The sequence below is a fragment of the Ciconia boyciana genome, chromosome 2, assembly GCF_034638445.1.
Source record: "Ciconia boyciana chromosome 2, ASM3463844v1, whole genome shotgun sequence".
In the NCBI taxonomy this organism is placed as follows: domain Eukaryota; kingdom Metazoa; phylum Chordata; class Aves; order Ciconiiformes; family Ciconiidae; genus Ciconia; species Ciconia boyciana.
Window position 1 is genome coordinate 106,177,951 of NC_132935.1, and position 24,491 is coordinate 106,202,441.

General features: G+C 42.9%; 1 protein-coding gene across 6 annotated transcripts in view; it reads right to left on the bottom strand.

Annotated features, from left to right (window-relative positions):
- The window catches only part of HECW1 (HECT, C2 and WW domain containing E3 ubiquitin protein ligase 1), a 271,082-nt gene that overhangs the window by 106,630 nt on the left and 139,961 nt on the right, over positions 1–24,491 (bottom strand). The window lies entirely within an intron of this gene.

Below are 24,491 nucleotides of genomic sequence, written 5' to 3' on the forward strand. Positions count from 1 at the left end.
AACAGCTTCAAGCCAGTGTCTGGAGCATCAGCAGGAACCCACCATCAGCAGTTTTGTGTCTGGGGCATCAGTAAGAACCCACCATCAGCAGTTTTCACCGCTGTTTCCCTGAGCAGAGGACATGCCACTGGGAGTCAGGCTCCAAGTTCAGCAGGGCGGTGGTGCTACTATTACAATCTCCCGCCAACTCTGGAGTCAAACCAAGTGCTGCTCTGCTCCCAGGAAGCCACAGCTCCTCGCCACTCTTGCCATTCGGCTTTCAGGCAAAAAAGAAAAAGAGCATTTATGCAGTGAAGTTCCAATTTCTACCACGAAACGGTAACTGAAGTCCCACTCAGCTGTGACTCATTGCTCAGTATATTAAATATTGTGTATTCAAGCTTAACTCAGAAAACAAGCTGCTCTTTGCCTCCAGAGAGTTAAAAACCTGGGCAAGGGGGCACTGCAGCCCAGCTAACAGGGATTAAACAACAAGCACAGCTGGCAGATCAAGACACAGATGAGGCCTAGATCATAAATATACAGGTTGAATTTAGACACGATTATAAAAAAAGTGGGCTCTGTTGGACTTGCCTTTTGTCATAATAATTTTGTTTCTTACAGCCTATGTAAATGGGAAAAAGGGTACTGAGTAGAGCCGGACTACAAGCAAATTCCAGTAGAAATATCCCTGCTGGATCACAGCTAAGCAGTTACAACTGCCCTTTTGGACTTCTCAGCTAAGCAGGTTTCAATCTACTTATTAAAGCCACCACTGATTTCTGGATAGACACATGTTTAAATCAGAATATTTTATGTGACTAGGAGAATTTTGTGACAAGAACTCAGTAACCTTTACCAGCCGAAGTTGTGATCCTGCCAATAAAGAACATTTTCTTGTCAAGATGTATTTTTCATACCACTTCACTGCCTGGCATTTATTACACATTATCCTTTAATGCTTACTACTTATGGTCTTGTTCGTGATTTTGTCCAGGACAGTAACTGGGCCAACTGACCTAGATACGTGCACATTTGCAAAACGTGCTTTTTTCCAGTACCTAAACATTTCTCTGGGGCTTTTAGATCTGCTACAAATCAGTATGAATAGTTTAACAGTCTATGCTTTGAAGAGACTGGGGTGGATCTGATGGGTTCCTGCAAATACCGGCCTGTTCAAAACTTAAAAATATGTTCCTATTAATGACCCTTTTTTGGGCCATATCTACATTAGTGAAATCGTAGCGAGACAGTTATACTAGAGTATTACACTAGCAAAGCATCCCCAGCACGGCGCTCCTGCACTGGCAAAGCTTGGCATCATACAAAGAGAGTAATAACACATCCGGCCCCATCAGTGAAACAACAAAAAAATAAATTTATTTACTCCTAAAGGATCCATCTATTCTGTGAAGCAGGTGTACCTCACGCCATACTGTCAACTGCTCACCCCTCAGTCACGCAATCACGGGGCTGCTGGTAGTGCTGCCCCAATTTCTACTTGCCCCATGCTTTCCCATGTAAATCAAGGCAGAGGGAGGCTGGAGTGGGGTGAAAAAGCAGGGTACATCCCAGATCTCAGCACAGCGATAAGCTGGGGTACACATCTGCACCCAGGAGCTGGGAAGTGCTCCTGCTTTTTTACTCCATAGGCACAGAATTTGTGTGTTATATCAGGGTCAGGTTTTTAAATGACCTAATTGCTAATAAATGTTCCCCCTGGCTTTCAATGGAAAACTGCTCTCAGGTGATTTAGTGTTTTGGAAATTTTGACATAATTTTCCTAATCCCAGATTTCCTGATCCCAGTTCAGTCAAAGGTTTGACGAGGATGTGTCCACAGCTTCCCCTACAGCAATTCCCCCCGTGAAAACCAAAAGGCTGTTGGAGCCGGCTGGAACTGGCTTGTGTCCAGCACAGGGCAGCCCCAGCCTCTCCTCTCATCTAGCTCCTATTTGCACAAACCCAAGAGATTTACTTACAAAACCCTTAAGGATTTTTTCAGAGGCCAAAAAGTCAGACAGCATCGTAAAGGCAAACCAAGCCTTATCAGCACCTCCTGGTGAGAGGAGTTTTGCACCCCAAATTACCCCCACGTACACCAGCAGTGTGCACCAGGCAGGCAGCTGCTTGCATAAGCAGGCACTTGCTGCATCGGCAAGGTCTGAAATTGCAATATGAAAGTAAGGCCTAAAAACCAGGCCTGCTGCATAAACGAATTATATACTCCCTAGTTTATCCCATCGTAACTCTCTGAGATGCAATGCTACATTAAAATGCTAGGCAATCAAAACGCCTAGCACCTAACCTTAGTAATCTGAAACACACCACAGCACTTTTTGGAAGCTTTTCCGATTTTCTTCCTGTCGAGGCAGCCAAGAAAGGGAATGCACGGCAGAAAGGCTGAGGGAGAGAGGCGCTTATTGTTGGGCTGAGACCTGGGATGCACCATTAAAGACTTCATACAACCAAGCCAAACGCCTCCTGTGTAGCTCTCATCCCAAACTTGTGCTCCTTGTCCTCCAGTGGTCTGGTGGCACTGGTCTGCTGCTCTCCCCACATGTATACTGCACCTTCTCACCCGTGATACAGGTCCTCAGGTGCGACAGGACATGTGCCAGAGGGGGTCATAAGCAGGTAGACGTCCTCTCTCAAAGGAAGGAGTGATCATGCATGGATGTACTCAGGGAAGAATATCAGGAAGACCAGGAAAGTGATTTTACTTTAATATTGGTGTTTCAAGGAGTCAGAAGGAACAGCGGGAGAGGAAGGGAAGCTACACCAGGAGCACGGCATACTTTAGCTTGCTGTGCCAAGCAAGCAGAGCATGCAAGGCTTCTCCGCTCAGCGCCCTGATCAGCCAAGGTCATTATGTTTGCCTTGCCATCCAGCTGAAGGGAAGTTTTTGGGACCAAACTAAACATCACAGGGACTTAAAAACAATGAGAAAAGTCTCCTGACATTAAGTCTGATTTTCTGAAAAGAAAAAAGCAATTTGCTGCAGTTTGGATTCACCGTTTTCTAATGCAACACCAGCATCTAATGCAACACCAATGCTCGCCAGCCACCACACCAGCTGGGGTTCATTGTGTCTTGAGGCCTGGGATGGGGAAGAGCACGGGTCATACTCTTCCTGCTTGCCATTTATCATGAAAGAAATCCAGACTGATTTTAGCAGCTACAATATAATTATGTTGGGAGTTTTGTCACTGTAAGTAAACCTTGAATTTAGTCATCGGGAAGTAAAAAACCCTCTATCTTCTCAACTGCCACTTAAAACATAGTTAGTTGGCAGAAAGACAACATTCATCTCATCACTTGACATCCTACGGACTTGAAGTCCTTGGTATGAAAAGGAACAAATGTGATTTTCCCTCAATAACTTTAGTGCTCTTTTATGCCCTTGAAGTAAGAGCTCAGTCTGAATTAGTTTAATATTTTTAGTTTACGTTTGCACATTGTGCAGCCCAGCCTAATTATTTTATAAGTCCTGCTGATGTGAAACCGGATGAATATGCTTTTATTACATGCGTCTGTCATATCTTGACATAAAGAGATGGGACATGAGCTGCAACTTCAAGCCTAGCTGAATCTCTCAGAAAACTGAAGGCTTCCTGAACCAGATTCAAACCTCCTTTCGCTTTCCTTGCTTGTAATTAGAGCCGGTGTCATTGCCACTGATGGGAGTGCATGCACTCAAGCAGTTAGAGAAGTATTGGTACTTCCTTTAAAATATTCTCCAGTAAACACACACTGTAAAATCTTCTTCTGGTCTGCTACAGAGTTTCCCAACCTCTGAAGCATGGTAAAAGACAACCACCAGAGCCTGCGATGGCTATCTGCAAAACATGGGGAGGCACTCGAGGCCAGATCCAAGCCTCTCGGGACTTGCTGAGCTCAGGAAAAGGTCCATGTTTGGCAGTGCTTTTCATTTTTTCAGTAGAGAGAAAAAAGAAGACAGAAGGAGATGACTGAAAGCTAAAAATAATATGGTCTTGTCCTAGTATCACTTTTCCTTGTGAGTAGTTCCTGCAAATGCTGGAGGGAAGTTATGTGACCCTGAATGAGAAAGGAGGCAGGCTTCACACTAGCAAATGGAGCCCTTGAGACTCCCTCCCTCTTTAGCCATGTGTTACAAAAAAAAAAAATCTTGAGAAATCCCAGAGTACTACAGTCCATCAGCTCTTGCTGAGGCAAAATTTCAAGTGCATCTCTAAAAATTTGTCTAAGCAGAACCTAAGAAACAGAGACTCTCACAGGTAATTAAAAATACCTCCTAAAATACCTTACCCTTCACCAGTCTACCTAGATATGTGGAAGAGTAGCAAGGACAACACTCTTGCTCCTGAAAGTAAAGTGGCCTACAGGGCATACCTTCGGTGCCCCTATTCAGCCTCCCTGTACCTCTGGGTTATGATGAGGCAAATACTTTTGGACACACGTACAGTGTGAATGCAGGTCTGGAAGAAGCTGTAACCTTGTTTGCCTGGTGCTGCACTAGAAAATCTGCTTCTGGGCACCATAGTGACCAGTAACAGTGAAGCATGCTGTTAAAGCACGCTTTGCATCACTAAGTCACTTTAGCACATTTGTATACTGTGCAGCCCAATTTAATTATTTTAAAAGTCCTGCTGATATGAAACAGGATTAATATGATTTTATTACATGCTTCTACCACAGCTAGACATGCCCAGCTGACAAATACAAGAACATACACCTTTTCCCACACACAGCACAGAAAAACACTGTTATGCCTTAGACTTATCATTCTGTAACACACTTTCCTCTCCAGAAGGGCATTTTTGGCCCCTGTGACTGCACAAAGAGATTCAACAAAGCTAAGCAAATTTTCTTTTCCCATAAGTAGAAGAACATCTGGTTTAAGAAACCTTACTCTTCGCTGACAGCCAAAGCGCTTCTGTAACAGTAGCTTCTGCTGCAAAAGAATGATAACATTTAACGATCATAACCGATATAAATTATCTCACATAGGCCAGTATTTCTTACATTTAAAACAGAGGAAACTGCACTGACATTAGAAACAATGCTGCACTAGCTGTTTGTATTTGTTGACTTCTTATATGGTGAACATTATGGACATGACCTAAAACTCAATCCAATCAAGTTCCAATTTTAAAAGGTGCTAATTAAAAACCAGAATATTTTACACTGACAGCACAAATTGTAACTACAGTAAAATTTAATGCAGATTAAATAGTCAGGTACCATAAACTGGCAAAGCTCTAGCCTGGACCATACTTTATATTCACAAGAGCTTCTCTTTAAGATCTAAAAGTATTCAGAGGGGCTCACACTTCCAAGCAGTACTAAACCTGTATGGGAGATGGAAGTCTACAATGAAAGAAAACTAGAAACTACAAAAGTAAAGCAGCAAAGTATTTTCTGTTTGTATACACAGGCTCTGAGGATGAAAAGCAGTAGATGGGAGCATTGCAAAAAGGGAAGGCTGTAAACTGCACTTGATTCAAATCACAAGTGAAAAAGAGCCTCAACTCAGTCCCAAATTGTGCATCAGCAAACAGAAAAAATATTGCTAGATGTGTGAGCGCTAAAGACATGGTGTTGCAGAGCTGGGGGAAAAGACAGGCTGTCCAGTAACTGCCTGCACTATGCTTGCTTCAAGCTCCAGTTCTCTGTTCTCTGCTTTTCAAGAGCACTAAACTTGCCCGCAGATTTAAAGCAAAATAAATAAGGTTAATAGCCTGAATTCAACAGTCAGGAGCAAAAGAAGAAGCTGATGCTTTGTCCCCTGTCCCCTTCCATCTGTTTGTATCCCTTAGTTCATCTGAGATGTAGGACGGGTCCAAAACTCCCCAGCGCAACACAGGGGCAGAGTACCAGTTTCCACTCTGCACAGCTTTGCTGAGAGTTTAAATCAGCTTGGAGCTATTGTTTTAACAGACCTGTGTGTATATGGCACAGGTGTAAAGAAGAGTTCCTCAAAAAATTATTCTCCCCTAACCTAGTTCTGTTGGCTTTTACTGTTGCCCTCCTGATTTCTCTGAACTCTTAACATTAGGACAACTCTCTAAGCAAGTGGAAAATGGTTTACATTTTCCATAGCTCAGCAGTGAAGGGTCTTTCCACAGTAAAAGAATATAAGACTTCGTCCCAAGTTCATGCTTCATATTCTACCATCCTCTTTAGAGAGGGAATAGTCCTCAAGGATCTGTGAATGGGTCAATACTCCCATTTCCTCCCAAGTGCTGAATTTAAAAAGAAATAGTTTTGGAAAAAAATTGACTAAATAAACACAGATTGAGTAAATGCTTCCTTTCTCCTCATCACTTGACTTCTTACACATCTTGGGAACACAGGGCGCACTGGGACATAAGGGGCGAATTGTAAAAGCAGCAAATGGAGACCTGAGCTCCATGACTGTCACTGACAGAATTATGGCTGTAATCCCAGGCACTACTTTGAAAATCTAGCCCTAATTAGTGGCAGTGCTTCAGCTACAACCCTCACTCTGTTAGCAGAATTATCCATCTCTTGAATGGAATATATTCCACTTATCCTGTTAGCTAGTTAAGCCGCTGTGCTGGCACCATAGTATTTTTCTATCAGGTGCTTCCAAACAGCAGCCAGTTTCTCCGGCAGCAGCCTAACTCCCTGCTGGGCTCTCTGCAGCTGGCTCGCATCCCTGAAGGACTGTGACCACACACACGCACAGTCTTCCCTGTGTGTCATGGTCAGGGCTGTTCTACCCTTGTAATACACCACCTTCTCAATGCCATTCCCTAATTAAGGGGAGAATTTGCCTTTTACAGGCATGTGGCAGTTGCCCTCTGTCTGCAGAAAGCTCCTTTTGCCTCATTTTGCAGCAGGGTTTATCAATTACTTCATTTATTCCCAGGAGACAGAAGTTTTTCATTCCAAAAACTTCTCTCCTAGAAACCCTTTAAAAAGGTAGCAAGGAAGCGAGCAAACATTTTTTTTTCCCATTGAAAATGTTACGAATTCTTTCAGCAGATTCTGGATAATGAACCCTGGAAGCCAAACTAAATCACCAGAAAAAATTGCTGTTTAGTATCATCAGTAAATTCCTCTAGAAGGCAACTATCAACAGGCCTATGACAAGAGGACAGTCAATGACAGCACGCACCAAGTGTATGAGGTCTCCATGTTAGCATGAATATATTTCATATTCCCCAATCTACCCTATGTGGGTAGAATGCTGTTTCAGCATAACCAGCAGCTAGAATAGGGATGTTAAGAGCAACCATTTTCAATTAAAACAAAATCAAGGACTGAGGCAACAAATCAGTATCTCCCACAGAGTCCAGTATCTTTTTCTTCCAAAATTTTATTAGATTCAGCTTTTTCATTGCTTCAACAGTTCTGCCTAATAAACTTCAGCTATCCTTTGGCAGCAGAGGAAAAGCTTTGATTAGCGATTCTGATCTTCCTTCACTCTTTGAAACTTCATTTAAATAAACTCTTAGATTTTCAGATACTTAAATACAATTACGCATGCATGTGGATAGGCTTTGGGTTGTGCTTTCTGGGTCAATGGCTGGGCTACATCTAAGCAGCAGCCATTTTTTCTTTATATGTAGCAAACTTTCTGGGAGGACTGCTTTCTGCAGCGTCTCTCACTGACTGCTCACACGTTGGCTCTGAGGCTGCATGCTATTTGATGCCGGTGAGCCTCTGAGTGCTAGCAAGTCTCTCAGCAAGTTTAAAGTGGCCCAAAGGATGACAGTAGTTTACAACCCCAATGCGCAAAACAAGCTCTGGTTGAGTTAGCAGGGAAGAAGGCTCCTTGCAGTTGCTGAACAGCTTTGTGCTTCCCAGAGCTACCATCATCCAGAAAAAAGCCTCTAAGAAAATCTGAGTTTCTGATCAGATTTACATCAGCCAGCTGCCTAATGCAGGACAGGATCAGCCCTGTAAAACCTGACAGGTCCATACACAGAGTATTAATGTGCTTAAGCACTGTGACAGCAAGAACTGCTTGCAAATATTATCCTCTCAGGAACAGCTAAGCAAGACCCTACAACCCACTGAAATAATGGGAGGTTCACCATTGACAGGTGAGATAGATAGGCCCATTGGGCACTGTTTGGACCCTGTAATTCTCTATAAAATTTACCCCTGTAGACTCCAAATTCAAACTTTTCAATAAAAAGTTTTGTTTGTATGGAGAACTAAAAAATTGCTCCTAACACCTTTTCTCTTTGCACTGCAAAATGATGAGAGTGATCAAAACGCAGGGCACATATAGTGGAAATACCCTTAACTCTGACACATCCGCAATGTCTTTGGAAGGCAGGAAACTGCGTTAAGACAGCAGTTTGTGTTTCCAGGCAGCCTTCATTAGAGCTTCAGAAACTCCTCACTCTTCTAAAGTAGTTTGGTTGGGACAAGTACATAGATGAGTAATGCTCACACGTGTGAGAGACAACCATATCCTTCAGCTAAGCTGTATTTGAAGAATGGCTCAATGCATTAGTCTTGCTGTCAAAGAGTCTGGACAAGGGAATCGAGTCAATGACCCTTTACGCCATAAAAGCAGCAGCAAGGCAGTGAACAATGCCCATTCTTCTAAATTAATGCCCCAAATACCAATTCACTATGAATACCATTATTTCCAGAAGTGAGTTACAGACCCTTTACTTTCAACCTTGGATCCTACTTTAGGCAGAAATGAGGCGACTACAGAGATTTATAGTCTGATTTAAAAAATAGAGAAATATCTCTGCTACTTCAAATGTCCCTCAATCTTGTTGAAGTACTAATAAAACACTTGCACTCCACAGAGCATTTTTCTAGTTATGATGGCAAAGAAAGGGTCAAGCTGAGAAAAAAACCCCGAAACCTTCTCCTTTTACAGTATCTACAGTCACTTAGTTAATGCAGCCTCATTCATACTCGGTGTTTTTCCTGTGTATCTTTTGGGAGATCCATCAGACCCAGCAGAAACTGCTTATCCTATCTCAGTAAACCCATAGGGGGTTTTTTGTTTGCTTGTTTGTGTGGTTGGGGTTTTTTTGATTTTTCTCTTTTAAAATTGCCTTTGTCTTCCTATTTGGCTACTGCTGGCTACAGCATTCACAGTTTTGTTTTTCTGTTTGCTGCTTTCTACAGCAGGAAGCTTTAAAAAGTCAACAGCCTCATCCAGGGAAGTGGGCTTGTGGGAATACTGATTGTAATCAAACTGCCATAGAATAACCAACGTTGGAAGAGATCTCCTGAAGTCTTCTCCTGAAGTCTTCTGACCCTTTGTTCAAAGCAGGACCAACATAGAGCAGGCTACTCAGGGCCCTGTCCAGTTGACCTTTGATCATCTCCAGGGATGGAGATCCCACAAGCTCTCTGAGCAAACTGTTCTAATGTTTGACTACTGTCTTGAGAAAAAAAATATTCCTGAGGTCTAATCAGAATGTCCCTTGGTGCAATTTGTATCTATGGCCTGCTGTCATTTCACCATGCACTGTGAGAAGAGTTTGCCTCCTTCCCTAAAACCTCCCACTACGTAAAGGCATCAGTAACATCCCACCTAAGACTCCTCTTAAGACTGAAAAAAATCCATCTCTCTCTCTGCTACTCCTCATATGCAATGTCAATGACCAGTCTGAAGGATGAAGAAAACAGGGGCCAGACTCATCCTGAAAATGACTGGTGGGGTGTTACAGCAAACTTGAGGTACAGCAAAGACTTCTGGGGGGAAGCAGCATTTACGAAATCTGATCTCCAATAACAGCTGAACTCACTACAGCAAGCTTCATGAAGTATTTGGCCTGCTGCATATTGGATGCAAAAGACTTCTGAACATAAAGTCATTAAATACAACAGGAGGAGAAAAGCATGTAAAGTAAATGCAGGAGTGCTGTCACTGCAGAGAAATCATTAACTACAGTGTGTATAATGATATAATTCTTGTAGATCTTAATAAATAAATCACAAGGGGCAAGGAGAGGACAGCAGAGCTGGGCTGTTGCTGCGGCCATTGCTGGAGCTGGAAGCCATGGTGAGCTGAGGCTGCTGCTCTGCCACAAGGCTGCAATCACCAGGTCTCACTCTGCAGCAGGTCTTCCAGCAGCAGGTCTCACTCTGCTCTTCTTCTCTTTCCTGTAGTAGCAGGAACAAAACTTTCTTGGTCAGCATCCAAAACTTGGGGCTACATGGAAGCAGGTCTGATCCAAGCCACCTCCTTGGACCATGCCCCCCTAACCAGTTGGAAAGAGAAGAACAAGAGACACAACTTCTCCCCTCCCAACTTGGGGCAGGCTGTGCTGCCAGTCTACAGTGAGACATGAAGGATGACTGCTGAATCTGGAAGTCAATTTTGACCCCTCTGAAAGTGGTAAGAGTTTGCCCACTGACTTCATAGCATTAATAATTTATCCTCTTCTGCTGCAGCAGCATTATATATCCCTGGAATGCAGGACACTGAAGCAGCCTGTGCTGACGCCCCATCAATGATGCATCACTCATGGTAGAAAGTGAGGACATCATAAGACAGGCTTGGCTGTTTCCCTCTCTGTTCCTCACCCTCAAAGGCACAAGTGAAAAATAAACGTGCAAACCCTGAGCATTGTCTCAGTGGTAGCAGCTCCAAAGTGCATGAAGACTCACAGGGTGCTGCTGTACAGTGTAGGGAGGCAGCTGCAAAACCAGCAGGCTTGTAAGCTGAGCCTCAGGCATAGCCGCGGCTTGCCCTCACAGCAAAACAGGAGGTCTCACATGCCTGGGTGTGCCTGGCAGCTTCATCCACTCCACTTCAAGGCTCACACAGTGACTGCTACTGGCCAGCTGTGGCAGCCAAGTGGTCCTAAAGGCTGGTTGGGGCCAGAGCCCAGCATGCTTTTCAGGCAGCCTGGACCCCCTCGTCGAGAAGCTCTTCAAAACTGTGAAAGCAAGCAGCCAACAAAAATGTGAAAGGAATGAACTAGAAAAGGAAAGAAAAAGTGTAAAAAGAAAAGGGGAAAAGAGAAAAGGCAAGGCTCTACACAAGAAGAGTGGGAAAAAAAGAAAAGGGTAGTGGAAGATGCTATGAGGAAAGAAAGCAATTAACTTCTAAAATGCCAGATCTTCCATGTCCTAAAAAATTCCCTTCCTCCCTTTCAGACACATCTCAAAAAACCCAAACCAAACAACAACAACAAGAAAACCCTCAACAGTGATCAGTACAGCTTTGTTAGAACTCAAACCTGACGACAGCAACTTTCAAACTTGCCTGCTGGCGAGGCTAAGTTAGATCCTTTTGGGAACAACCAGAGAAATAAATAAGCTGCTATTAAAACCAGGGTTTCCTGACAACTAGTGGCACCTCCAGACTCTTCCAATATTAGGCTTAACTATTCCCATATAGCTGAATCAACTTTATGGTAACAGATATTGGTTGCTCTCAAATACTCCACCTCTGGAATCACAGTCCTAATCTGCTAGACAAAAGGTCATAAATGTGTTGGTACCTGAAATAATATAGTCCGTTATATATTTTGTGAACTCAATTTTAACAATTGCCCAGAGTTAGGTAGTATGAGCAATGCTGGTGGTCCTTTGCTAAGAATATCAACATATGGTCTAATTAATGTGGTTCATACTGATGTTCACCATAAAGTCCTACTGCATTGCCATAAGGGCAAAAAGGGCCTCTGTAAATAAAAATCAGACCTTTTGAGTTAGAAAGGGAGCTGTGTAGGAACATTTTAGTTGCTTTCCATCAGACTTTACAGATGTAAGAATTTAAGCCTGCTTTTAAACTGGAGGTATTGAGTGGGGAGGGGCTGCATGCTTTCAGTATGGACAGAAACGTGCTTGTCTGAGAGCTCAGCTAGCTAGCTGGGAAAAAACCCAGATATTTAATGGAAGTGAAAATGTTTCTCAAGAGAGTTAAGGATTAAAAACGAACAAAGGGTTCAAAATTCTATTAAAAAATACTCTTACGCACATCTGTTAATATATAACATACTGACCTACATCGATTTCCCCGCTTAAACATCTTAAGTTCTTAATCTTTCATACAAGTAATAATTATAGCAAAAATGATTTAGAAAAGTATGCAATATTATATAACTGTATTACATCAGCAAAACCACGTTAAGGGAACATGATTACCCTGTCAAGCTCTTCGAAACCAGGAAATGTAAGCCTTAAAGATAACTGTGAAGCATTAAGTCTGCCTCTCGATGAATATAAATTGTAATGCTTCTTTCTTTTTTAGCTGTCTCTGATCATAACCTTTTCCCAATATAACATTATAGATATATTTTTGGATCACCTGGATTTTGTGAGAAATTAAGTACAGGCAATCCAAGCTATACTCAATATTCAGATAAAAAATAAACCTAAAACCTGAATCATCGGTAGAAAAAACGGGAAATACGCAACTGAAAAGTAATAGTAGAAAACATGAGAAGCAAAAGAAAAAAAAGCAGCTAGGTGGAAAGGATGACATGATCACAATAGGGCTTGCATGCATGTACAAACAGACATTCACACACAAGCACATACATGCATACTACACTTGAAAAGCAGGTATCTGCAGGCACTGATGTATGCTGCGTTGTTAAAAAGCTTTTTAGCTTTCGGTCACCACCTGTTCTTCTCTTTTACCTACTTAGGGTATTTCCACTGAAATAACCTGTGAGTTATGCCTCAAACATTCAAAATGACCTACAAATCCACAAGTTATAAATGTGTACAAGTTCACCTCAGAGTCATCTCTGCAGTCATGCCTGCTGATTTTATATAGGTTACCTGAGGGTATGGGTTATTTCAGGACAGATTGTAAATACTAGTTTGTGGTGGGTTGACCCTGGGTGGACGCCAGGTGCCCACCAAAGCCGCTCTATCGCTCCCCCTCCTTAGATGGACAGGGGAGAGAAAATATAACGAAAGGCTCGTGGGTCGAGATAAGGACAGGGAGAGATCAGTCACCAATTACTGTCACGGGCAAAACAGACTCGACTTGGGGAAATTAGTTTATTACCAATCAAATCAGAGTAGGATAATGAGAAATAAAACCAAATCTTAAAAACACCTTCCCCCCACCCCTCCCTTCTTCCCAGGCTTAATTTTACTCCTGAGTTCTCTACTTCTCCCTGCCAGTGGCACAGAGGGACAGGGAATGGGGGTTGCGGTCAGGTCATCACACATTGTTTCTGCCGCTCCTTCCTCATCAGGGGGAGGACCCCTCACACTCTTCCCCTGCTCCAGCGTGGGGTCCCTCCCATGGGAGACAGTTCTCCATGAACTTCTCCAATGTGAGTCCTTCGCACGGGCTGCAGTTCTTCACAAACTGCTCCAGCGTGGGTCCCTTCCACAGGGTGCAGTCCTTCAGGAACAGACTGCTCCAGCGTGGGTCCCCCACAGGGTCACAAGTCCTGCCAGCAAACCTGCTCCAGCGTGGGCTTCCCACGGGGCCACAGCCTCCTTCGGGCACATCCACGGGCTGCAGGTGGATATCTGCTCCACTGTTAAGCTCTGTGGGCTGCAGGGGACAGCCTGCCTCACCATGGTCTTCACCAGGGGCTGCAAGGGAATCTCTGCTCCGGCACTTGGAGCACCTCCTCCCCCTCCTTCTCCACTGACCTTGGTGTCTGCAGAGTTGTTCCTCTCACATATTCTCACTCCTCTGTCTCTGGCTGCAATTGCTGTTGCGCAGCAACTTTTTCACCTTCTTAACTGTGTTATCCCAGAGGCACTATCACCGTCGCTGATGGGCTCGGCCTTGGCCAGCGGCAGGTCCGTCTTGGAGCCAGCTGGCATTGGCTCTATTGGACATAGGGAAAGCTTCTAGCAGCCTCTCACAGAAGCCACCCCTGTAGCCCCCCCGCTACCAAAACCTTGCCACAGAAACCCAATGACTGTTTACTTCTATAAAGGGTCATGCATAGTGAAATTACAATAATGTTGTTCTCTCCCCAAATCTTCCTACCACCCCCCCTTCTTCCCAGGACTAAGGAAAGCAGACAAGGAAACAAAAGGAAGATATTTCAAGAAAATTAAGTTATTTTTCTCCTTTACACTGACTGCTGGAAAATCCTTGGTTACTGAAAATCCAATCAGGACTAAAGTCGATGGCATCTATCAGCTCCAGTAGAGGTGAAACTTCATTGCCAGATTGCACACAGAGGTTCAGCGCAGTCTCCAGATCTGGCTTTGGCAAGTTTTATGACCTCTTTCTTTCCCTCTGTGTGTCTGGCTCTTTGTCTGGCTGCAGCTCTGAGGTAAAGAAATCCTTCCAGTGCTTGAAACAGCCACGTTGGGGAATGCTAGTTACTGAAATCTGCTGGAAGATGCTGAGTGAGAGACTGTGCATGCAATTGCCCACCTCAGCTTAAGTTCATACCTCAGCTTGTATTCAGATACAAGTGGTATGGATGTGCGGACACGAGAAGAGGACTTGTACTAATTTCCCTGTTTTCCTCCCCCTGTGTCAGCTTTCTAGCTGGCCACAGGGAATGCAGTACCCCTTAGCTTAGGAATATGTGATTCCAATAAAACTTGTGTCTCATTTGTGGTGGTTCAGAGACTTTACAATCTGTACATCTACCCAAGAATTTCTCAGTGTTCTCAAGTATGCCTCAAAGCTTTGTAAAATTATACTTTGCATTTGCACAGCAAATTCACCGCTGATATATTCAGTTCATTTCTCATCTGCATGTCCTAAACATTTCCCTCACATCTGTAAACCTGCAGGCTACAGCTCTGACTGCAACACAGAGCACAGGGCAGCTTGGTCAGTGCATCAAGAGTCCCCAGACAGAGACCCCAGAGAAGTCTCTACACTCTTTTCTGCAAAAAAACCCCAAATTTTACTCAACTCTTGTAAGTTATTTGCATTACACTCCAAAGCATCTGTCCAAAACATCATGCCTTATAGCAAAATAAGTAATTTAAAATGGCCAGGCAAAGAAACACAACGTAAATGACAAGCAAATTGTATCTAGCCTATATTTGTGCAATAGTTCACCTAGGCTTCGAGAGGAAGACCCACTGAATAGGCAGGAAGATCTCTGTTACTTCAGTGGATCTGGATTTCAGATTACCATGATCTACACCAATAGACTTAAAAACCATAGCCACACCTTTTTAAGCATTTCTCCCTACAGATTAAGCTTCCTTTTCCCTTTTTACTTGGCAGCGTGTCTGAGACCCAGCAGCAGATACTGTTACACAAAACACCATCTTCAAGAAATAAGATGAGCCTCTGACATCCTAATGTTGTTTTAGAAATCACTGGTCTCTTACAAACATCACAAATACTTTAAAAATAAACCCATAAGCTGGTAATTCCTCTGTATTTACCAAGTTTTCCTGATGTCCTATTTTCATATCGTCACAGAGCTATCGCAGGAGTTTTAGAAAACAAGTTCCTCTACTGCCCCAGAGCCATCTGCTTATTTTGCCTTGTTCATTGTAAGCTCTTAAAGAGTCATTTGGGATTTTACTCATTGCTTTGAATAAGCAGTGAGTTAATGTTTTTCCCTGTACGCCTTTTAAAATTTATTCAACTTCTTTGGAAGTCTTATCCACACAAACGGTTGTCTCTCAGCTAATATTTGCATTCCTTCCTCAACGTGAGCCATTTCTTCTTTATTCTAATCTAATGACCATGGCTTAGGATGCTAATTTTCCTGGATGGACAGGTCAGTGAGAAACCTGGCCAGTGTGCTCTTCAGCATGGCTAACACTTGCTCATAAGTCCTCTGCTTTGTCTCATCAGCTAATAAGAATTAATAGCAGATTAAAGACTATGACAACAACTTCCATTTGGAATTTCTAACCCTTTCAGAAAACATTAATTCTTAGCGTATACCTGAGAGGTAACACATTGCCACCCACATCTGAGATGAAACATAAAGATGTCCAACAGCAGTGCTATATAACAAAGCCAGACAAGACATAAAAAAGGCTAAACTAATTTGAAATTGCAGGTACTAAAGATGGATCATAATTACCCAAATTAGAATTTGAAGAATTAGAATTCATGCATTAACTCAGCTAGTCTTGAAAAAGCATCAGTATGATTTTAATGACCACCAGAACACAGGCTGCTTATCTTGATGAAAACGCAATGACCTCCCAGAAACGCTGGACTGGAAATTACTTCCCAGGTAATGGAGTTCAACAGATGCAGCAATTGGTACATCTCATCCCAACTGACTCAGACTTCTTAGCTAATTAACACCATTCCTGCTTCAAAAGTCTTCCACCTCAGTGGCAATTCTACACAAAACCATGTGGTTGTCATCCACACTCAAAATTTCCTCTCTCTTCCTATATTGTTATATAAACACACAAAGAACTTCCTCAACTCATGAGTACCGGAGAATATCAGAGGTCCTGAAAATGCTTGTTTATGCTTCAAGAAGAATCTCATTTTGTATTAAAAATTGTGGGATTTATTAAAGGAAAAATTAAAGGGAAAAATCTGTTACTGTGGGGACATAGAAAGTGTACAACTGATGAGCCCAAAATTATTTCCCCGCTGCAACAACTTGCAGCCATCAAGCGCCCTGCTTGCAACAGGGACACAAGTTTTTCCAACAGCTTGCTCCCTGTGCCTATCCAGTGCACACCAAGAAAGGGCAGCTGGTGAAAATGTTAAGGCCAGTAAAGTCATGATGTGGATATGCAGTCCTGGAGACATAACGGAGCACAGAAAACCAAACCCTGGCCCTTTCCTCTTTATGCATCATCAGGCAGTACTGCAGACATACCCAATTTAACCTAGAGGATTTCATGCCCATGGACTGCAGGATTCTTGTAGCTTCCACGGTCCTGGGTGTTGGACTAGCTGGATACTGGAGAGGACTCACCCTGGCAGCATTCCTGTTCCTTTTTTTCCCAATTGAAAAGTGTATTTTTTAAAATCAAGATTGTGCCAAGCCTAAACAGTGCTTTCACTAAATAATAGTCAAACACACACAAAAAATGGCTAGAACACAATGTTCTCTTTTTTAATCCATTAGCAGGCCTCTAGAGCACCCAGTGGAGACTTAGGTCGATGTGTACAAAACTGGCAATAACAAATCAAACTGATAAATGCAGAGGGAAAGGGCAGAAATAATCTATTTTGTAAAGCAACATCAAAGCAAATCTCTTTGCAACTTCTGAATTGATACATGCTGGAAATGTGTGTCATGTAGCCTAAACTACCTCTAGTAATTTATCTGGTGTTGACCCACAATCAGATTCATGCCCTGTTGCAGCAGGTAAACTCCTAGAAGGGAGGAAGCAGCAGGTGCTTCATTCAGAAGTTCATCACCTTCACCTCTGAAGTGCACTCCACTGGTCTACATCCTTCCTTCCTTCCTTCCTCCTTCAACAGAACTAAAATATCTGCCCTCAGCCCCACTGTATAGTTTCAGGAACTGCACTGTTTTTCATGAATCTGACCAGACGCAGGAGGGAGTATGTAAGAATGTAAAGGGCCAAAGCATAGACAATTATACTAGTGCAGTGTGCTGAACAGTCGCTGATCTTTCCATAATTTACTAAACTACAGAAGGGAGTAATATGATGTGCAGACTATTAGTATGGCTATTACGTGACCATAACAAGAGACATTCAGAAAGCAAGTGGCTGGGAAATACCAGACATGTATTGAACCCATTAACAAATAAATGGCTTGTGTAATGATGTTCTTGGTGTTGCTGAAATAAAATCACTCCAGTTCCCATCTGTCATGCTTTTTATTTCTTCAGTTCAACTCTGTGCTGCACTGCAAGTCTGCTAATTAAACCACTCTAAATCTACATTTAGAAGTTCATATAGGATCAGATGCCCAGTAAGGTTAAATTTGACCCAAGTGTTTTATTTGAAACAACCTGTGCAAGGAAACTAGGGCAACAGCGAAAAGCCTAAAATCGGTACAACTGATCTGCAAAGTGAAGGGTAGGCTGTGGCCAGTGATACCTAGGGATGGCTCAGCAGCTCCAGAATTAGCGCTGCTTAATTAGAGCCCATCAGAGGGCAAGAAGTTGACAACATTTTAATGGGACATGTGCAAATGGTGGCCTTAACCCTGCTTTTTGTTCTGTCCCTACTCTGCTTTTCTGACTGCACAACTGCACATTCAGGCCTAGCACAGGATGAACACTTAAAGAATTATTTTGCTTAATAGTTTAACAGATGACAGCTTTTTTGTATGTCATCTCTTCCCTGTTTAAATCCATTGCAGCTGTGCCTACAGCACTGCATTATGTGTGAAGCTACCAGGCACTTAAGCATGCCTGCGCTGGTAAAAGAGGACTAAAGAAGACAACGTCAGGACCTCCGCAACTTCAGATCACTCACATTCTACTCTTCAGTGCACTGAACAGTACACACGCCCCAGCCAGCCTGCCTGTATAGGCACACAGCCTTTCCCTGCTTCAAGTGTCTGGTACTCTGCCAGAGATACATTTGATACATAGGACTAGTTCTTTCGTGCTCTAGTATATTACCTGGATTCACCACAGGATGCAAAAGGGCACTGGCTTTCAATGCATCAGCAGTATGTGCAGAGTCGCTGCTTCACACAGCGCTTTGTGTCGATTGTTTCAAAGCAGCACGGCCAGTGTGCTGAACGTCTTCCTTGGTGACAAGTGCCACATTTGAGAGAAGTGCTGCGCTGAGCCCTGCTGACCCACTGCCCTGCATCACACTCACACCACACTGGTGGCTCTTTTCCTTTCTCTCCTAGATGTGCAGTCCTTGAAGGTGCGTGTGAAATACACAGGTGACTTGGTGCAGAAAAAGCACTGAAGAGTATTTTGGGTGCATTTCTTGCATAAAGTCTTCTCCAATCCGTTCTGGTTTTTGGCACCAAGCCTAATTTTAGGTGCTTGTATCTGAAATTGCATTATGATGATCAAATATGCTACACCTCCATCTTTTATAGATGGATCAGGAAGTTATGAAGACTGCAAAATTAAGTAATGTTTAAATATGCGAACAGCTGTGTGCTAGAAAGCAGAGACATTCCTCCCAGGTTGGAACAATAAAAAAGCACATTCCTGTATGTTGAGAGTTACGGGCTGCTGCTCAGGAAATCAATGCTGATGTTCACAAAGAAAATTGTTTGTACCTCCCCTGCTCAATTTGTGCTTGTTAGATAATAAATTCTGAGCACTTACCTCTTGTAAGTGGTATAAATCTATGAATGGGTGGTGATAGGAGTTTGAACCACACTGAGCTGAAAAAGTCGATATCAAGATAGGGAAGAAAGCCACCAGGCGCACAAAACTGGATCATTTTTCACTTTAGCTATTGACATATCTGAAATCTGTCGTAGTGAAAATGCTGCTTGAAGTGATTCTACTTGATAGTTCTATTCTGTTTTGAAAGATTCTGCCAATTTGGAAGAAAATTGTTAAACATTTCCAGTAAAGTCAGTGGGGTTTCAGCACGTGCTCTGCACCTTTACTGAATCAGGACTGTAAAAGCCAGTATTATTGGACTGCACTCAGAAGAGGTCTTCAGTGCAAATGACTTTTCTTAATATTTAAAGAAAATCTCTTGACAACCATCCCAATTTAAAATGTGAGTAGAGGAAATAAAAGGAAGGAAAAGGTTATTATTTATAACACAGTGACTATAGTTATGCTACAGTCAGAGACCAATTACACCCTGGTTACGCTTTCCGACTCCACTAATTCATATAAATGGAGTGCTCGCTACATGACAGGGTAATTGCAGTGTAAATACAATAGTCTTTATGTATCTGGATACTGAAAAAGCCCCATGTTACTGAGGTGGCAATAAGAAATAATTTGGACATGTCATTAACTTTCAAATTCTTTGAATCGGTGCTAATTAGGATCTAGAAAAGCATAACCAAAAATGTAATTACACTGAACTAAGGGCTCAACTGTGCAACTACTAGGAGGCTGCTCTTGTACGTATGCTTGAACATAACTGAGTATTGCTAAATCAGACTGTAAAACACTACCATGGTTTTATAATGAAGCAAAACCAAAGTGAAAAAATGAATTAATGACATTTTTCAGCTGTAACAAATGTGCTGAGGGTTGTTCTCACACTAAAAATCATTCCCCTTTATTTTGTAGCTGGGGGGTGGGGGGGTGGGTGTGCGTGTGTCAAATTCTGCCAGGAAAGCCACCCTTCCATCCAAATGCCTGTTAGCTGTAGCTTCTGTAATGGCTAGTGTATCCATTCAGCGCATACTGCCCTGGAGCCCAATCTTAGATTAAGGCTTTAGGTAATACTACAATAAAAAGTGTTGAAAACAATAGAGTATTAATGAAAACCTTTCTGTATTACTCCTAATGCTTTTCTTGCTCTCTTTTTAAAGTTCATCTCTCTAGAGCATTTCAAAACAAGCATACATTGAGTGCACACAGAACTTTGTGCATAGGAAACGTTAGTACTTTCATGTTACATAGTAAAATCTTTGCCAATTCCCTACTAAGAAGTACTACTACACTTCTTTCTTCTATCTCTGATGAGCTTACTGTGAGCCATTACATGTTCTTTTGTATGCAAGTGACCAAATTGCTCCTTCCATGCTTACAGAAAACCAATGACATACAGAACTTCCTGTTAAAATGCTGAAGCAACTTGTCAGTCAATGTAATAGTTTCTTTAAATTCAAAGACTTATGTTCTCATGTTATACCACTTCATGATGTTAGCCTACACCGGAGGCAATGTATGAGCACATAAGGCAGGCAGGATGCAGACAGCATTGCTGAATTGTGAAACAAATACCACATCAGGAGAAAACCAAAAATGGGCAGATATTTCCAATAGATCAGAAGCCTACACAGATCACCTTCCTCCCACAGTTTATGGATCAGCTACTTTTTTTCAGAATTATTCACCTCGAATGGTTAATCAGTGGAATCCACTCTCTTTCAGCAATTGTTTCTTAGCGTATATATTTTCTGTTAGATGCCCTTTTACATTGGAAAGGGACTGTACCCTGGCAGAGAGCACTTTGTATTTGACTGCTGGAGTCTACACTTCCTTCCAGCTGAGTGAGTATTTCCAGTCATTTCCCCTGCTCATTTTGCCTCGACTTTTTCATTCTTGAATGATTCCATCTCCTTTGCAGGTAATAGGAGGAGACGTGTACCAGGATGGGTAGAATATAGGTGGTACTAACAGTGCCACTCCTTACCTTGCATTCAAAGGCAGCTGCAAGGTGGGGGAGCTCTGGCTACTTCTCATCTCAAGATAAGAAAAGGGGATTCTCTTGCTCACTCCTGACAAATACCCAGTCACCTAAGCACACCCATAGCTTCCAGAGAAGTGCTGCTTCCCTCCCTGGAAATGCTGAGCCTTTCAAGGTACACCACTTACACTTGTTAAAGATGTACCTAGCTTGCATTCTTTGCTGTGATTAATTGCAGCAGCCTGATGTTGTGTTTTCCATAAACTTTTTTTTTTTTAACCTCAATTGCTGAACAGAGCAGAAGCCACTAGAAGTTTCTGCTCCCTCTTTATCCTGTTTCTTGAAGTATGATTATTCTTACACTCTCAAAAACAGACTGTTAGATTTATTACATAGTGATGCCCCAGAAACACAGACATGAAGTGAAAAAGAACACACAGCTGAGATTTTTAAATCCAGCCTTTGGAAAGAATGAGAGATACAGCTGCTTGTACATGCACACTCTCATAAAATCCCGGCTTGCAGCACATACATGGAAATGAGGCAGAATGCTTCATTATCAAACACTCCTTGGCAGCCCACGCTCTGACGTGACAGCACGTAATGCAAATATTTACAGCAGAAAGTCCTCAGGAATGATCAGTCACCACCAAATGGCAGCAGCTTATCAAGCAGTAATTCCTGCTGTGGGAAACTCAGCTGAGGCAGCATTTCCACACAAATACAACACAGAGAAGGTCTCTTTCAATAATTAGCTCCCATTTACATAGCTTTCCCCACAATGCTAAGTGTATTTGACAAGTGCATCATGATCTATGAGACAGGAACCATGGCACGAAAGCTCCAGAGGTTCGATCAACCGTGGTTCTTTGCATCTAATACACAGCGAGTGAATGCTCCCAATTTAGTGAAGACATTTGTCCTGAGGCTAAAACATTGATTCTCCACTTACTGTCTTTTAATTGTGATGTATCCAATTTATCTTTTTAGGCTATAAACTCTTAGGGGAAAAGGTTCATCTTTTTCATTCTGATGTTGTTCTCATGCCAACTTTATTTTACTGTAAAAGAGCCATGTTCAGGTTAAATCATTTTCACACTAGCAAGATAACACTTTCCTATTGCTAGAATTAATTGCTGTAACTTGTATTGTTTTTCTAGAACAATATCTGATGTAAAAATGAATTAGTGGTGACAACATCATGAATAAATGAAGAGTAACAAATAGAAGAATGTTGCTGATGTTGTAAAAGTGTTCTTTTCTACTGAGAAAACGGTTTGCTCATCCATACCATGGTAATGCTTACGCTTTAGTAGTATAAACTACTGTGCATAAACAGCACTGCTTTCAGGATGCCACTAGTCCAGAAAAAAAGAAGCCAGCCAGGATGTTCCTTTTTTCCAGAATTGCAGGTGCTTTGTTTTATTGCCATTACCCCCAGGCCTATCCACTGCCCCAAATTCACATTTACACTCCTGCCATGTATGAATTGGCCAAAGTGCACAGCCATTCGTTCCCAGATATTCAAGCCTGACGATTCACAGGCGATAAAATGTGACAGGACTTTTCACCAACAAACGAGCTGCAGGGCATCCTAATCAGCAGGCGAGGCAGCTCTAATAACTGGGTTACAGCGTAAGGAGATAAAACTCAAATGGAGCAGAACATTCATAATACAAGAAATGAGAGATGCTACTCAGCCTAAAGCACCATCAGTGCTATACAAAGACATCCAACTAACACAGCAACTTTTTTCCCCTTTGGAAGCAGGGTTCCTTGTAACTGCCCAATAAAGACAGTCTCAGCAGCGCATGAACAAGAATGGCAACCACTTACAGCCCCTTACAGCCCCCAGCATGACCACCTCCAGCTTCTTTTCCCTTTTCAATTGCAGCAAACTGCAGTCAGACAGACAGTGAAGGGGGGTTTTCTGTTGTTGTTTTTTTAAATTGTGATGTTAGGATACTGCTGGTTACTGGTGTTTGCAGGTCTCGTTGACAAACAGGACAGGACACGCACCAAGCAGCCAATATGCCAGCTGCTGCCCCTGCCGCAGGAGGTGCCACATGCCCGGAGGCTCGGACAGAATCCGCTTGGGTGGCTCTAGCATCAGCTGCAGATGAGTCTGTGCTGGCAGTGAAAGCACTGTCCCCAGAAGGTCACCTGTCCCCAAAGGACACCTGCTCCTGATCTTTTTCCCAAGCTGTGCCAACCGAAAAGGTTTGCTTGTGTCAAATACACAAAGCCTCGTTCCTTCGGTCCCCGTACAGACAGCCTAAGCTTCAGGATGAATTTGTGATGCCGTCACAACAATGGCAAAATTCCCTTTGGTTCAAGGCAACCAGCTTTTCAAAAAACTTCACAGCAGGATCCCTATTGATATTTTCTCCCTGCAAAAAAGCTATTATTTCTAACACACTAAGGTGCCACAGCCACTGCTAAAACTCCTACTGACTGCAAAAGAGGGTAAATTTCCAAGCACAGACCACAGGATTCCCTCTTCCAGCAGAAAGGACATGCAAGAACCTGCCTCAGGATCTGAAGAAGGTTCCCTCCGAGCAGGGCCCCTCTCTGCACCCAGGCCACAGCAGTCAGAGGACCGTGGCTTTCGCTGGTACTGTAAGAAATGGTGTGCCTGGGACCCCGGGGCAGTGCTCTGAATCACTGGAGCAATGAAAACTACTCAAGAGTTTGATGCATCCAATTCGATCATGGAGGGCCCCGCGTGTCAAGTCTCACTAGAGTAAGAAGTCTCAGGGCCCTCAGATGAGCCATAGGCATGGCGCTAGACTGTCACGGCTCTTAACTGATCACGCGGACGCATAGGGGAAAATAAAACAATCTATCGCTTCCCTGCTCAGCCGTGCTCAGATCATGATTCAAGACACAGGAAAGAGAGATGGGGCTTCCCACTCAGTATACTTCACTGTGGAGCTGCTGCACAGGGATGGGGAGGGACCTGGCACCACAGATAAGGAAAGCTGTGCATTTACTCTCTGGTTGATGATAGATGAGCATAGCAAAGTACAAACCAGAATATCTGCTGCTTCTTTTGGACAAGAATTTTCTGATCATTGTTCCAAGCCATTATTTAGAAAAAGTGTTTTAAAATAGATATAGCAGTTTATTTTGGGATTCCTTTAACACTTTCTCCCTCTCCTTCCACTAAAAAAAACACACACCACAAAACCAAACCAAACACAAAAACAACCAAGTCTGGAATTCACCATTAGTGAAATTAGTGAAATCACAGTCAAAAGGTGAGTGCTTATGTGTGCTTGCAGTTATAAGGATAATGTCTGCACTTTGCATGGTGTTACCCATGCCCCAGCAGCCGTCAGTGCAGAGGCACACAAGAACCCAGGAAAAGGCTAGGGCTGGGAAAATCCCTTGTTATCCCATTCCTCATCTGTGCAG